Source organism: Callithrix jacchus, chromosome 6 (genome assembly GCF_049354715.1).
Source record: "Callithrix jacchus isolate 240 chromosome 6, calJac240_pri, whole genome shotgun sequence".
NCBI lineage: Eukaryota > Metazoa > Chordata > Mammalia > Primates > Cebidae > Callithrix > Callithrix jacchus.
Window position 1 is genome coordinate 27,294,477 of NC_133507.1, and position 13,179 is coordinate 27,307,655.

Here is a 13,179-nt window from a genome sequence, read left to right on the forward strand (position 1 = left end):
AGTGCTCTGTAGATTTCCTGTGTGTCCTCCAACATGTGTGTCTAGGGCTGGGCATTCCAAGAAGGGTCCCTGCTGTGTCCCAGTGACTGTGATGCTTCAGGTTCCCCCAGGTGGAAGCCCCTGGAAAAACACATTCAGAGGGTAAAAGGAAAACAGTATCATGGATGGGAAGGATTAAGTTGGGATACCTAACCCAAGAATTTCCAGCCCATCACTCACCCCTAGAGCTGCAGGCTCCTAAGAGGCCCTGCAGCACAGAAGCTTCCATACACATGAGCATCCTCTGGTGTTTCTGTGGCTGTGGCTTCAGGCCCCTTTGCTGCTGCCCTGCCCACTTGCTGGCCCAGTCTGCTTTTAGCACTCACTTAAGGTCTAGTCTGAAAGAGGGCCTCCCTGGCCCTCTCCTCATGGCCACATCATCACCCTGGCCCTCAGGCCCAGACAGGGGAATAAAAAGAAAGGAACCTTTCTCATTTAAACTTGAGCTCTCAGATTTCCCACTGACAGAAGTTGTGACCCTGGGGTCTCAGTAAACGGCCTCAAGGCATAGATTTCATATTCACTACAGAGTTTATACTCTGTCTTTTTGGGAAATTTGTATCCTTTCTCTAAAAGATCCAACTCCTAGTGACCTTGTCCCATTAGAATCCCACAGACTCCAAAATGGCATTCTATCCCTGTCCTTAGGTTGGCATGATGAAAAAGAGCCAAGTTCCCCTGAGATTGGAGCAGGGTCAGAAAGACAAGGAGTCAAGGCTGGGTACAGTGGCTCAGCACTTTGGGAGGCCAAGGCAGGAGAATCGCTTGAAGCCAGGAGTTTGAGACCAGACTGGGCAACATAGTGAGACCTTATCTCCACAAAAAAATTGCTTTAAAAATTAGCCAGGCATGGTGGTGCTTGCCTGTAGTCTCAGCTACTTAGGAAGCTGAAACAGGAGGATCACTTGAGCCCAGGAGTTCAAGGCTGCAGTGAACTGTGATTGTGCCACTGCACTCCAGCCTGGGCAACATAGCAAGACCCTGTATCTACCAAAAAAAAAATTCAAAAAAAAGAAAGACAAGGAATTGTGCTGCCACTCCTGTAACACAGGCTGGCAGCAGACATGGGCGACTGAAATACAATGTCCTTTCCAAAGACATGAATCTCCATGCCCAGGTGGCTACCAAGAGTTGACCAGAGGTGGCAGGTATACTGACACCTGTTTGTTATTTAGAGGCTGATATTAATAGCTGACAAGTGGCCTTTATCATTATATCCAGTTCCCTCCAGCTACCCTGACTTCTTGGCTCAGATGGAGCTCCCTGTGTTCTAGAAAACTGCAAATAAATGGCATACATGTGCCCCACCTCCCTCTCTTGCCCAGAGCAGACATTGCTAATCAATCATGATACTCCTTCCCATGGAGCCAGAATGAGGCTTCAGAGTCCTCTTCTACAGCTTCCTGGGGTTGGCTTAGGAAATGGTCTAGTTAGGTTACTGTAGATAATGGGAAGACATTGAGGAGTTTTAAGCCAGAAGAGCAACGTGGTGGCAAAACTCCTGAAAGTGTCTCCCTAATGTACCTTTCTTTCTCTCCTTACCCTTTCCCCTGCCTCTCCTGTAAGCCATAAGAACATCTATAGAAATGGCCCTTGTGCAGGCAAACATGCCCCAGGATGCTCCGCATCAGATGCAGGCTATCTTGATGCATCGCTGCTAGGCCTGAGAGAACATGGCTGTGCCCAGGTTGGGCTCCCTGCATCCAGTCAGGTATGACTTATATGACCAGGACGCCAGAGACAATGAGACTTTAGAGTTGGTTCATTGTATGTGAGAGGGCATAGTCTAGACTGGCACAGCAATGAGCTTGAGAACAGCCACAAGCCTCAGGTCCCTGGAGGGCATGGGAAGACATCCTCTCCATCGAGAGTAGGCTATTTAGCTCCCAAGATGACCCTCCTCTGGGAAGATAAGTCTGGTACCCTCTACAATAGCTGATGTTTTGGAGGGGTGCACTCTTTCACTAGATCGATTGACTTGACAAATTGCCATTCTAGATTCAGCTCCCAAGAAGTGACCTGGGTTCCATCAGCGTCCACAACACAGCAGAATTGTTAGGTGATAGTCAAAGCATGTTCCCTTTCCCTGGGCCCCAGTTAAAATGTTAATATATTCATTCTCAGCATCTGCGGAAGAATAGAGGGAAGTTGCTACCTTTAAGAAATTGAACTGCAAAAATCCTGCCTCTCCCTAGTGGCCACATTTCCATGTGAACAAAGAAATTATTGCTAATCAATATGCATGCCCAGTGAAATCTAACTCTCCTAAAATTTATCTTCTTGTTCAGCAGTGTCTCTGGTTTCTGATGATCCTCCTCAGAAAGATAATGGGTTTCTATGATAGCGTGGGGAGGGTGGATTTGAGTGTTCCGAGGGTCAGATCTCAACCTACAATTGAATTCCTCCGTTACCACTCCTACTCCCCACCGTCCCCAGGACCACCCAACCCCTGGAATTCAGAAGAGATATTCTTCACCTCTGATTCCAAGGAGGGGACGTCTGCCTCCACTGGAGATCAGCAACACAGCCTTTTACTTTAACCCTTTTCTGTTCACACAAGACAAAAGGCTCCCCTCTTAGAGGCACCTCAGAAGCATAGGTGAGGGGGATGAGGAACAATTTAAGGCACCTCCTAAATGTGGAATGTTGCTAAGATGGTGGAAGGATGGGGAAGAGAGAGATCTAGTCATCAATACCTTAGCAGTTGAACTCACAAACTGTGGAACCTTGGAGATATCCTCCTAGGGGAGCACGGGAACCTCAAGGTATCAAATTCACCTGACCTGGCTTCAAATTTTAACTCTGCCACTTTCAGCTGCAAGACCACAGATACATCTCCCCTCTGCTGTGAGCCTCGATTTTCTCATGGGTGAAATGGAAAGAGGAAAACTGGCCTCCTAAGTCTTAAGACAGGCTGGCAGAGGAGAATCTATGAAATTAACCAGCACCATGCCTGTCACACAGCAGGCCTGAGACAATGGATGTGACATCTGAATCTAACTGTGAGGACAAACCTTTCCGTGTAAGTGGGCAGCAGAGAAATGCCCAAAGAATCAACCGTAAGGTCATTGCCAAATGCAGATTCAGGGGCCCAACCTCAGATCCCTGAACCAGAATTTCCTGGCACAGAGCTGGTAAGGGATCATTTTAAACAAACTCCGTGAGAGATTATTAGGCGTGATAAACATTAGACTCTAACGTCTGAGACTCACTGACCCAGCTTGGGCAAATTAGCACAGTTTGTATGGTTGCTGGACTCAAACTCCGAATTCCCCAAAGTCCACGGCTCATTCTGCCTGGGCAGAGAAACGGATGCCCTCTTTCTCCTTCTAAATGTAGAGAGACACACATTAATTCCCACAGTGAGTTTCACACACAGGCACTTCATAATTTTCTGCTTCCACCACCGTCACGACGCAGTCTGCTGTACACTGCCTGTAGCCAAAGCTTCCCTGTCCAGGCTCATGTGGCTCCAATCTTCATCGTACCAGCCGTGGAAAATCACAAAAGGACAAACAGCTAAGCCCAGATCTGATGCCAGGGTATCTTTTAACCGTGATTCTTCCACAACAAAAGTCCGTAATTACTCCAATTTCAATCTACATGCTAGGAAGTTTCTCTCTGTTCCTATCTGATCTCCTATAGTATTTTTTCCACCTTTATATGAATTGAACTTTGGAATTTCAGAAAATTTGCTCCTTTGGAGGACAAAGATTTTAACAGCTTAACAGCCGAATCCTTTGAATTCAGAGCAAGAAATGTTTACCGTTTATGTTTTTAAGCTTCCTTTTTGGGAAAAAAAATGTTTTTCTGATTATACAAGTTATAGATGTGCTATGTGGAAGTTTCTGGAATACTGAAAATTTTAAAAGAAGAAAATGACAACTACCTGTGATGTCAGACACATAATGGCCATTCTAATATCGCCTCCAACCTGTCCCCCTGGTGCTTTTCTGGTGTTGTCATTGTTTATTTGATTTTCATGACAAAATCGGAATCTGTGAGAATGACCCTCAATGGACAGACGTGAGCAGCAGAGGTAGGCAGCTGGCATTTCTCAGGGAGAGGGTGGTGACAGAGAGGGGTGGGAAGGGTAAGAGCCTCAGAGTGGTTTTAAGACATGTCCACAAGTTCCTTGACAATCGATCCACCAAGAGGTAAAGTCCATGCCCCCTGACCTTGAAACTGGGTGGGCTTCTGTGGCCGCTTCGATATATAAAATGAAGTGGAAGTGATGTTGTATGACTTCAGGGCTGGGACAGAAAAGGCCACATGGCTTCTGCCAGGCTCTCCTGGGACACGTGCTCTTGGAGCCTGGGGCTGCCATGTCAGGAGCCAGCTGTCCCAACCAGGATCTGAAAGCAACTGCGCAACAGAGCTCCATGCGAGAACTGCCCAGCTGAACCCAGCCACCCTCTAGAATTGTAAGCAAAATAAATGACCGTAGTGATTTACGAATAAAGAACCAGAATTGTCTCTTCAGGAACAGTGTTTACATCTTCCAAGCTTGCTACTGGCAATGTGCCCGGTGAGGCTGGTTGGGGCAGAGCCTAGAGGTCTTGATGCCTGCACACTGGGAGGTATCTGCAGCCCCAAACTGTTCAGCTATGAGCTATTGCTTGCAGAGGGATTGTACAGTCGTGACAGCCGCTGATGTTACCTTACCATCCCTCTGTGTAGGTACCATTCTCTGCGCTTTCTGCGAAGTCATGCCTCTGATCCCCACACTGACTCTGTGAGGTTGGTACCCTAATCCTCACCCCCATTTTATCCACGAGAAGTCTGAGGCACACAGAGGTGAATAAATTCATCCAAGTCATGTTGCTGATAAACAGGATTTGGGCTGGGATTCAAAACCCAAGGACTAGCTCCAGGCCCGGCTCTCAACCCTTACACTCGGTTCCAGCTCAGTGGAAGCTGCTGTCATGCAGACGAGATGATGAGACTGTGTACCTGAAGGTGCTCTGTATGGTTTAAGGTGGCTGACGGTGTTAGGGGGCTGAACTTGCCCTTCTCTACGGGAACAATCCAGCCCACAGGGAAAAAAATATCCCTCACAGACCAGCAGCAGCAGCATCCCCAGGAAACTTATTAGAAACACTATTCCGAGTCATTTGTGTCACCTTTGCCCCAACCACAGAAGGCAGTGTCTGGGGCTGATTCACTCCTCCTTGCAGCCGGAGCTGCCCAAAGCGACCCCAGTCCCTGCTGAGTGGTTCACCCTGCACCACTCTGGTGCGAGGCCTTCTGCACAGACTCAAAGGAGAGCCTGCCTGCTCTTCAGTTAAGGGGCTCTCTTACTTTTTCCGAACTAGGGACCTCGTCCCATGCTGCACATCCCCCTGGAAGAACGGGGTCCAGCCAGTGACATGCCTGAGAGCAGGTGGTTCCCAGCCCAGCCTCCCTTGGCCAACCCTGTGTTGGACTCTGCCTCCTCATGGTTCAATTTTTCAAGAATAATGTAAGGATCATTAAGGCTTCAGCTGACTTTGATACATCCTTTGACAGCATATCCCTCACTGTCCTGAACGTGGGCTTTGCACATACATTTTCAGAGTTCATCTGTTCATTTAAATCTCACTTGCTAGGCTCAGAGGAAAGGAGGCATTAGCAGAGCGTGAGTAGGATTACTTATGTTCAGCAGAAAACAAGCAGACACTTTCAAGGACTCCAAAGAGAGAAAAGTCATTAATAACAATGGCTGGATTGATCTTCCCATTTCCCACCTCCTTGGTGAGCAGGATGGGAAAAGTCAATCTTCCCTTCACAGATGCAGAGAGGCAGGAGACGGAGGAGACAGGCAGGGTGGCTGAGCCCTGGGCGCTGTGGTGGACTTCAGCTAAGCCTGACTGCTCGTTGCCTTCCAGATGGCCCAGAGCATCAGACCCCTCCAACACCCACCGCTCTCCTCCCAGGAGCTGTTGACACAGCTCTTTCCACTTATGCAAAATGCTCGTCCATCTTGACTATACCATCTAAGCCAGCAGCCCCAAAAGAAGGGGTGTCATTGCTCCAATATCATGAAAAGGGCACAGAGACTCAATGACTGAAGGGACTGGCCTCACTGGTGACTGGTGGACTAAGGCCAGCGTGAGACTGCCACATCTGCACACTCTGTCTGCCTCATCTCTCTGGCTCTCACTTGAAAGGCATCATTTACCCTTGGGGTGCGAGGAGAAAGATGCCTTTATAGCTGAATTTTGTAGGAAGAAAGGAGGGAAGATGATGAAAGTAAATAGTCTGGATTCTCTTAGTGTACTACCACTTGCCCAGCTCTAGAAAATAATTCTGACCTCTTATCCAAGACTAGTTTAGCTCTGGGGCACCACCCTGTGAAGACTCTGCCATTGCAGGATTCTGCCTGTCCCCACCTCTCACCACTCACCCCATGAGTAGCCATCATGCCTTCCCTTTTAGGGCTCTTAGGGCCTGACTCAGAGGATATGCTAAGGTGACAATTGGCAAAGGGAGTTCCTTGTGCAGGCAAGTGTCTTAGTACCCATTGGAGTAGCCCTACCTACTGTACAGCTTACACCATGCCCCAGGCTTGCTAGGTATACCTTGGGAATGTAACTTTGTGCTCACCAGCCTGGGATGGCTTAACACAGCCCTCAACAGCTAAGCCACGTAGGAGACCCTGAGACTCCCAAAGCTGGTCCTGGCTGGCAGCGCTGACTAGCATCTGTTCTGGGTGGCAGGTCAAGGGAAACAGGCAGATGCCCTTGGCACGGTTTCCTTCCTGAGTGAGGAGGAGGTAGTTCAAAGGAGTCAGAGGGTTGGCAGATGGAGCTGCCGCTCATGTGATCGCAGATCAAGTCTTTTACAAGTCTGAGGCTCCTGAGTTCCACGTGCAACAAAGATTGCAAGTTCTCACTCACATCCTGCTTCCTTAAAGCCACATATTCATGCATGGTCAAATTAGATGCCTACAGAGGCTTGGCAGATGACATAGGTGACCAACGCTGGCTGGACCTGAGCCATAGGGAGTGGTGGGGCCAGTGAAAAACTAACCCCATGAGCACTGTAAAGGGGGCTCTGGTGGCTCAGCTCCAGCTGCACGTTGTGAGTCAGAAAGGCAGCCCCAGGGTTGCCAGACAACTTTTCAGAAGCAGAAGTCCTGAATTTTATGTGAACTCCTCCAAGGGCAAACACTTTTAAGGTAAAATAAAATTAAATATAACGCCAGTCTGCAGCCCAAATATAGCATAGCTTTGCCGCGATCTACCAGAGGGCCAACCATGTTGTGACCTGAGATTTACACACTTTTCCCTTGGTGTTGGCGAGTGAGGTGTTCATGCAGATTCACACACTCCAGGGGAGGTCCCCTTGTTTCAGATACAGCCCCCTGTGATACCCCAATCTAGAAAACAGACAACTCAGAGCTGTTCTGGCTGAGGAGGAGCCCGATAGGGCCATATCTCTGCCTCCCCTTCCTGCCCAGAGTGTCTAAACCCTGAGATCTCAATGGTAAGGCGTCCACATTAGCTTCTTACCCAGGCTCACTGAAGCCCTCTTGCAGACCAGGAGAGTTTCTGCAGATTTCCAAGACTTCTAACTGGCCTTAAGTTTTGAAAGCACAGAATGGACACCTGGGGTGCAGGAACTCATTTTAGGACCTCCCCTCTCCTTCCTGCCTTTCAGCAGAGGGGATGGTCACTCAGAATGACCACGAGGCAGGTCAAAGTGCAGCCTCTCTGTCTCTCTTAGGGTGTCCCCAAGTCTTCTCAACCTACGTAGCCTAGAATGAAGAGACTCAGTTTCCCATCTATGATACAGGAATGTCGTGTCCAGAGCAGGTGGCCTCATCTATAAAACAGGAATGCTCACAGCTCTGACTACTTCACAAGAGTGAAGTAGTGCTATTGGAATGAGAAAGTGGGATACGGACGTGAAAGTGTTTTGAAGCTAGGCGGGGGGAAAGGACTTACCGTTTTGCATATGTGGGTTTTTCTGTGGGTGGGATGGGAAGAATTTGACTTTGGTAGGTCTACTTCCCCTTCTTCAATCTGCACTAGGCAGGCTTCCAGGAAATGGTGCTGTGGGTGGAAGGGAGGGTGGGCCAACAAGCAGCTGTCTCCCCCAAGGGCCAGTGACCTCCTTGGGCACCTGGGGTCTTTACAGTCATGAGGGAGAGGGTGGGACACAGAGCTGGGCTTGCTGTCCTCCCTGTGCACAGCCACTGAGCACCAATCCTGCCCTGCAGAGCAGAGAAGCGAAGGTGAATTGGGGTGCCTGCCCTCCTGGCAGCTGAAGCCTTTATGTGTCTTAGCCTGTTGAGCAAAGAGGCGTCAGAAACCCGAAAGGAGGTCCTCAATTCAGATCAGAGCAGGTGGTACCTGAAGGTGGTCTTGAACAATTTCCTAGGGGCCGTGGGCTCTCTACATAGAAAGGTCTGTTGAACAAAGGCATGAAAATGGGGAAAGTTCCTATTTTGTTTGAGAAGTCAGGTGTTTGGAGAACAATTTCTAAGAAACTAAGGAACAGGAGGCAGGAAAGGAAGAGAATCCTTCTCAGACAATTGTGCTGCAGAGCCCCTCCTTGCCTGAGCTCCTGAATCCTGACCCTGGCGAGTGGTCTACAGAGTCACATATGGGGCTTTGCTGACCGCAGGTACATGCACAGCTCCCACCTCCATCTCTTGGCTCTCGTTGGCTGGTATATAACGGCTTTGTTATATAAAATGATCGGTTTATAACACAGGGATAACAGACTCCCCTCACAAGGGAAGGTAAGGATGCAAGAAGCATCCACAAAATGTGTAACACGTGCCAATTTAAGAATTCCTTGAGCAGCAGCATTTCCACACTTTTTCTGCAGTAAACTTGTCTTCCTAGTGGGTTCCCTTCGTAGCCTGGCACAGAGCAGGATGAAAAGGCAAAGGAAGCCAGCTTTGTCCTGGGGATTCTCTAGGTACCAGGATATCCGGGTGCTTTGACTGAGATTCAGACGGTTGCCTGGTTATGAGGAAATAGCATCCCTCATTAGCAGCTACTGAAATCTGTATTCACTGGATTTATCTTCCCTTGAATGTGATATTTGCCACTGATTTTTACATGTTGTACAAGTGTCTCCAATAAACAGATGCGTTTTCAAGAGCTCTTATCAGTGAATCAGTTAAACAAATTAGCTTCCAAAATCCTTTTCCTTTTCACAGATGTCTGGAAAGTTCTCAGGACTTCCAGAAGAGTCTCCGGGAGAGACTTTTCACTCTACACAGTGATGAGGAACTGATTCCATTGCTAAGAGCTTTTTATTTGGTGGGTAATGGGGGGTGTTCGCAGGCACACAGCAGTAAGTCAAGCATGCAATTTCAATTCAGCAAATAGTGCAGGCTTGTGGATTGGTTAGGGGGATCTACGCCCTGTTCCCATCTGGGATGCCTGGCAGAACAGGAGAACAGAGTGGTAGAGAGAGGGAGACCTTGTTCCTAGTTGGAGATGGGGAACAGGGGTAGATTCACATTTAAGAGCAATAAAGTTTATGCAGTTTGGGGAGCCCTCTTTAATAAAGTAATCCAAAATTATGAAAACAAAAGTAAGCACAAAAGTGAATATTTTGTAAGAGAAAAATAACAGCAAACTATCAATAATAAAATTGTCAAACAAGATAGAAATACCATAGACATCACAGGAGACAGGCTTGGGTGGAATCAGGGCACGGTGATCCTTGAATGCTTGGCTGGATGGACTGGACTCTGTGGACGATGGGGAGCTGTAGTGAGCTGCTGATTGCATTAATCAGGGTTCTCTTAGAGGGACAGAACTATTAGGGCATACATGTACATATATATGAAGGGGAGCTTATTAAGTATTGACTTACACAGTCACAGGGTCCCACAATAGGCTGTCTGCAAGCTGAGGAGCAAGGAGAGCCTGTTCCAGTCCCAAAACTGAAGTACTTGGAGTCAGATGTTGAAGATCAGGAAGCATCCAGCATGGGAGAAAGATGCAGGCAAGGAGACCAGGCCGATCTCGCCTTTTCACGTTTTTCTGCCTCCTTTACATTTGCTGGCAGCTCATTAGATTGTACCCACCAGGCTAAGGGTGGATCTGCTTCTCCAGCCCACCGGCTCAAATGTTTATCTCTTTTGGCAACACCCTCACAGACACACCCAGGATGAATATTTTGTATTCTTCCATCCAATCAAGTTGACAGTATTAACCATCACAGTGATTCATGCAGCCATTAAGGGTAGGTGGTTGCCAGAGGGCGTAGGATGGAGAGGTGGAGAGCAAGAGACCGTAAAAGGGACCCGGGCCCTGAGGACCCTGGGGCTCAGGGAGGGCCTGGAAAGCCAGAGCTGGTGGGAAGGGCTTCAGAAGGCAGAACCTCCAGGCCTGGCATGGATGTGGGTGTGGGGGAAAGGGAGAGGTCAGGGAGGGCTCTGACACTGTGCTGCTCTGTTGCTGACTGCTCAGATGCCAGCAGGTCTGACTAGAAAGAAAACAGAAGATGCAGTTCAGTTCCATCATGTGGTGCTTAACAGCGGAGTCCATCCTGAGAAATGTGTCCTTAGTGTCCTTAGGGGATGTCGCTGCTATGTGAAGGTCATAGCCGGTGCTTACACAGCCGTAGACACCAGAGCCCACCACGCACCCAGGCTGTACGGGGTAGCCGAGCGCTCCCAGGCTACAGACCCGTGCAGTACATGACTGTAGTGAACACTGTAAGCGGTTGTCAAACCTGCTCAGTGTTTCATGTGGTTGGGCGAAGTTGGCCCGCTGCTTGTCACTGTACAGCCCGTGAAAGAAGAATGGTTTCTGCATTTATAAATAGTTGAAAAAAAAAAGATTGAAATCATGACATGTAAAAATCGTGTGACATAACTGTAACACAATGTTAAGTAGTTCTATATCTGAACATATCTAAACATAGAAAGGGTATAGTAAAAATACAATATAAAGATCAAAAGTGTGCACCTGTGCAGCACACTTTCCATGAGTGGAAATGGCAGGGCTGGAAGTTGCTCTGGGCAACTCATTGAATGAGTGGGGAGTGAATTTGGCCTAGGTCATTATTGTACTACTATAGGCTTTATAAATACTGTACACTTACGCTACATGAATTTATTTCAAAATGTTTATTTCTTTCATAATAAATTAACTGCTTACTATCATGTTTTTCTTGATAAACTTAAATTGTTTTAACTTTTCTTTTTTTTTTTTCGAGATGGAGTCTCACTCTGTCACCCAGACTGGAGTGTGGTGGCATGATATCAGCTCACTGCAACCTCTGCCTCCCAGGTTCAAGCAATTCTCCTTGTCTCAGCCTCCCAAGTAGTTGGGATTACAGGTGCACATCACCATGCCAGGCCAATTTGTATATTTAGTAGAGACGGGATTTCAGTGGCCCAGGCTGGTCTCAAACTCCTGACCTCACGTGATCCACCTGCCTCAGCCTCCCAAAGTGCTGGGATTACAGGTGTGAGCCACCACACCCAGCTCTGCTCCATTGTAATCTTATGGGACCACCATGGGTGATGCAACATCACTATGCATTACCATGACAGCAAATCTAGGAAATACTGGCTGTAACTGGATGTCTCGGAACCTTTCACCCAGAAATTAGCACGCTTTTTCTGTAAAGGCCCAGAGAGAAAATATTTTGGGCTTTGAGGGCCACGTAGTATCTGTCCCAGCTACTCATTTCTGCCTGTCTCGGTGCAAATGCAGCCATAGGCAACTTGTAAATGAACAGGCACTGCTGTGTTCCCATTAACCTGTATATTCACTGAAGTCCGAATGTCACATGATTTTCATGTGTCATGATTTTAATTTGTTTCCTACCATTGAAAAAATAGAAACCATTCTTATTTATGGTCTGTACAAAAACGAACAGTAGGCCGACCTTTAAAGGAAGAAAAATGAAGATGCTCCTTTTTCAAATGCAGTGAGAATGTCCCAGAGGGGACCATGACATAGATTGTTTCCCACCAGGCTGAGCATCCCTGGGGTGTTCCCCACCCTGTTCCGTCAAGTGCATTCTGGGAAGTGTTGTGTTAAGAGTTCGAATTTTCAGGATCTGGTATGGTTCCCAGCACAAGGTAAGTCCGGATGGAAAGCTGGTTAAGGGATATTTACGTAGTGCTTTCTAGCAACCCAACACTCTTCTAAGTGCTTTATGTATATTAATTCTTCTAAGTTCTCATCATCATCCCATGAGGTAGTTACTTGGTATCCCCATTTTGCAAATGAGCAAGCTGAAGTTCAAAGGGATGAATGATTTGTGTCAGGCTACCCAATCGGTGAGGGGCAGAGCCACATTCATGCCTGTTGAGGAGAATAAGGGATTGGCAGGGTGATGGAGGCAGGTGGGTAGAGGGGAGGTGGTTCCAGGTGGTAACTACAGAACCACATGATGACAAGTTTATGGAGCCGAAAGCAAAAACCCAGGCCATCCTGGTGAAGATGTCCTGGCAAGATTGGCCCTCAGAAGAGAGTTAAGGCTGAAAACCGTAACTGGGACTTGATTTCCCCTGCAGCCTTCCACAGTCTGGTTATGCCACTCCCCACATGCTTGCTGTCCCTGTCAACCAAGCCCACACCTAGGTTATGCAAATGAGCAGAATTTAGGGCGAGCTCTTTCAGAGATGCTAAGCCAAGATGCCAGCCAACCTCCTCAGCACTCCGCCAGGGGCACACGTGCACTTCGGCCCTTGGATTGGAAGGGCGCCTGCCCTACATCCCTTCTGTAGCTGGCCTTACCATGTACTTTGGGTGTCTGGAGAGAGAAACTTGCTCCCTAGGCTTCTGGGGCTCAGGCTATTAGGTCCTACCAGCCTCTGATGGTTGACTCCATAGGATACCCCAAACAGAGGAACAGAGGGAGAGCTGCCTGTGCTCAGTGGCTGAACTAGTGCAAGGACCCCTTTCTTGCCTCCCCACAACCCTCTGGGGAAGAGCAGCTGAGAGGTGGGGGAAGAGCCCTGCTTGCTAGACACGAAGTCATGCAGCCTGCTCAAGGTCACACAGCCACCAGGGGGCAGAGTCATAACTCAGACCTGGGACTGAACCTCAGCCTGCTGCCCTCTGCATCTTGCTCTCACTGCTTCATTGAAGGCCATGCCCCAAATGCAGGAAACAAAACACAGCAGGCTTCTGTCCACAACTGGCCTGAGTGACTGTCCACTGTGCAGCTGTT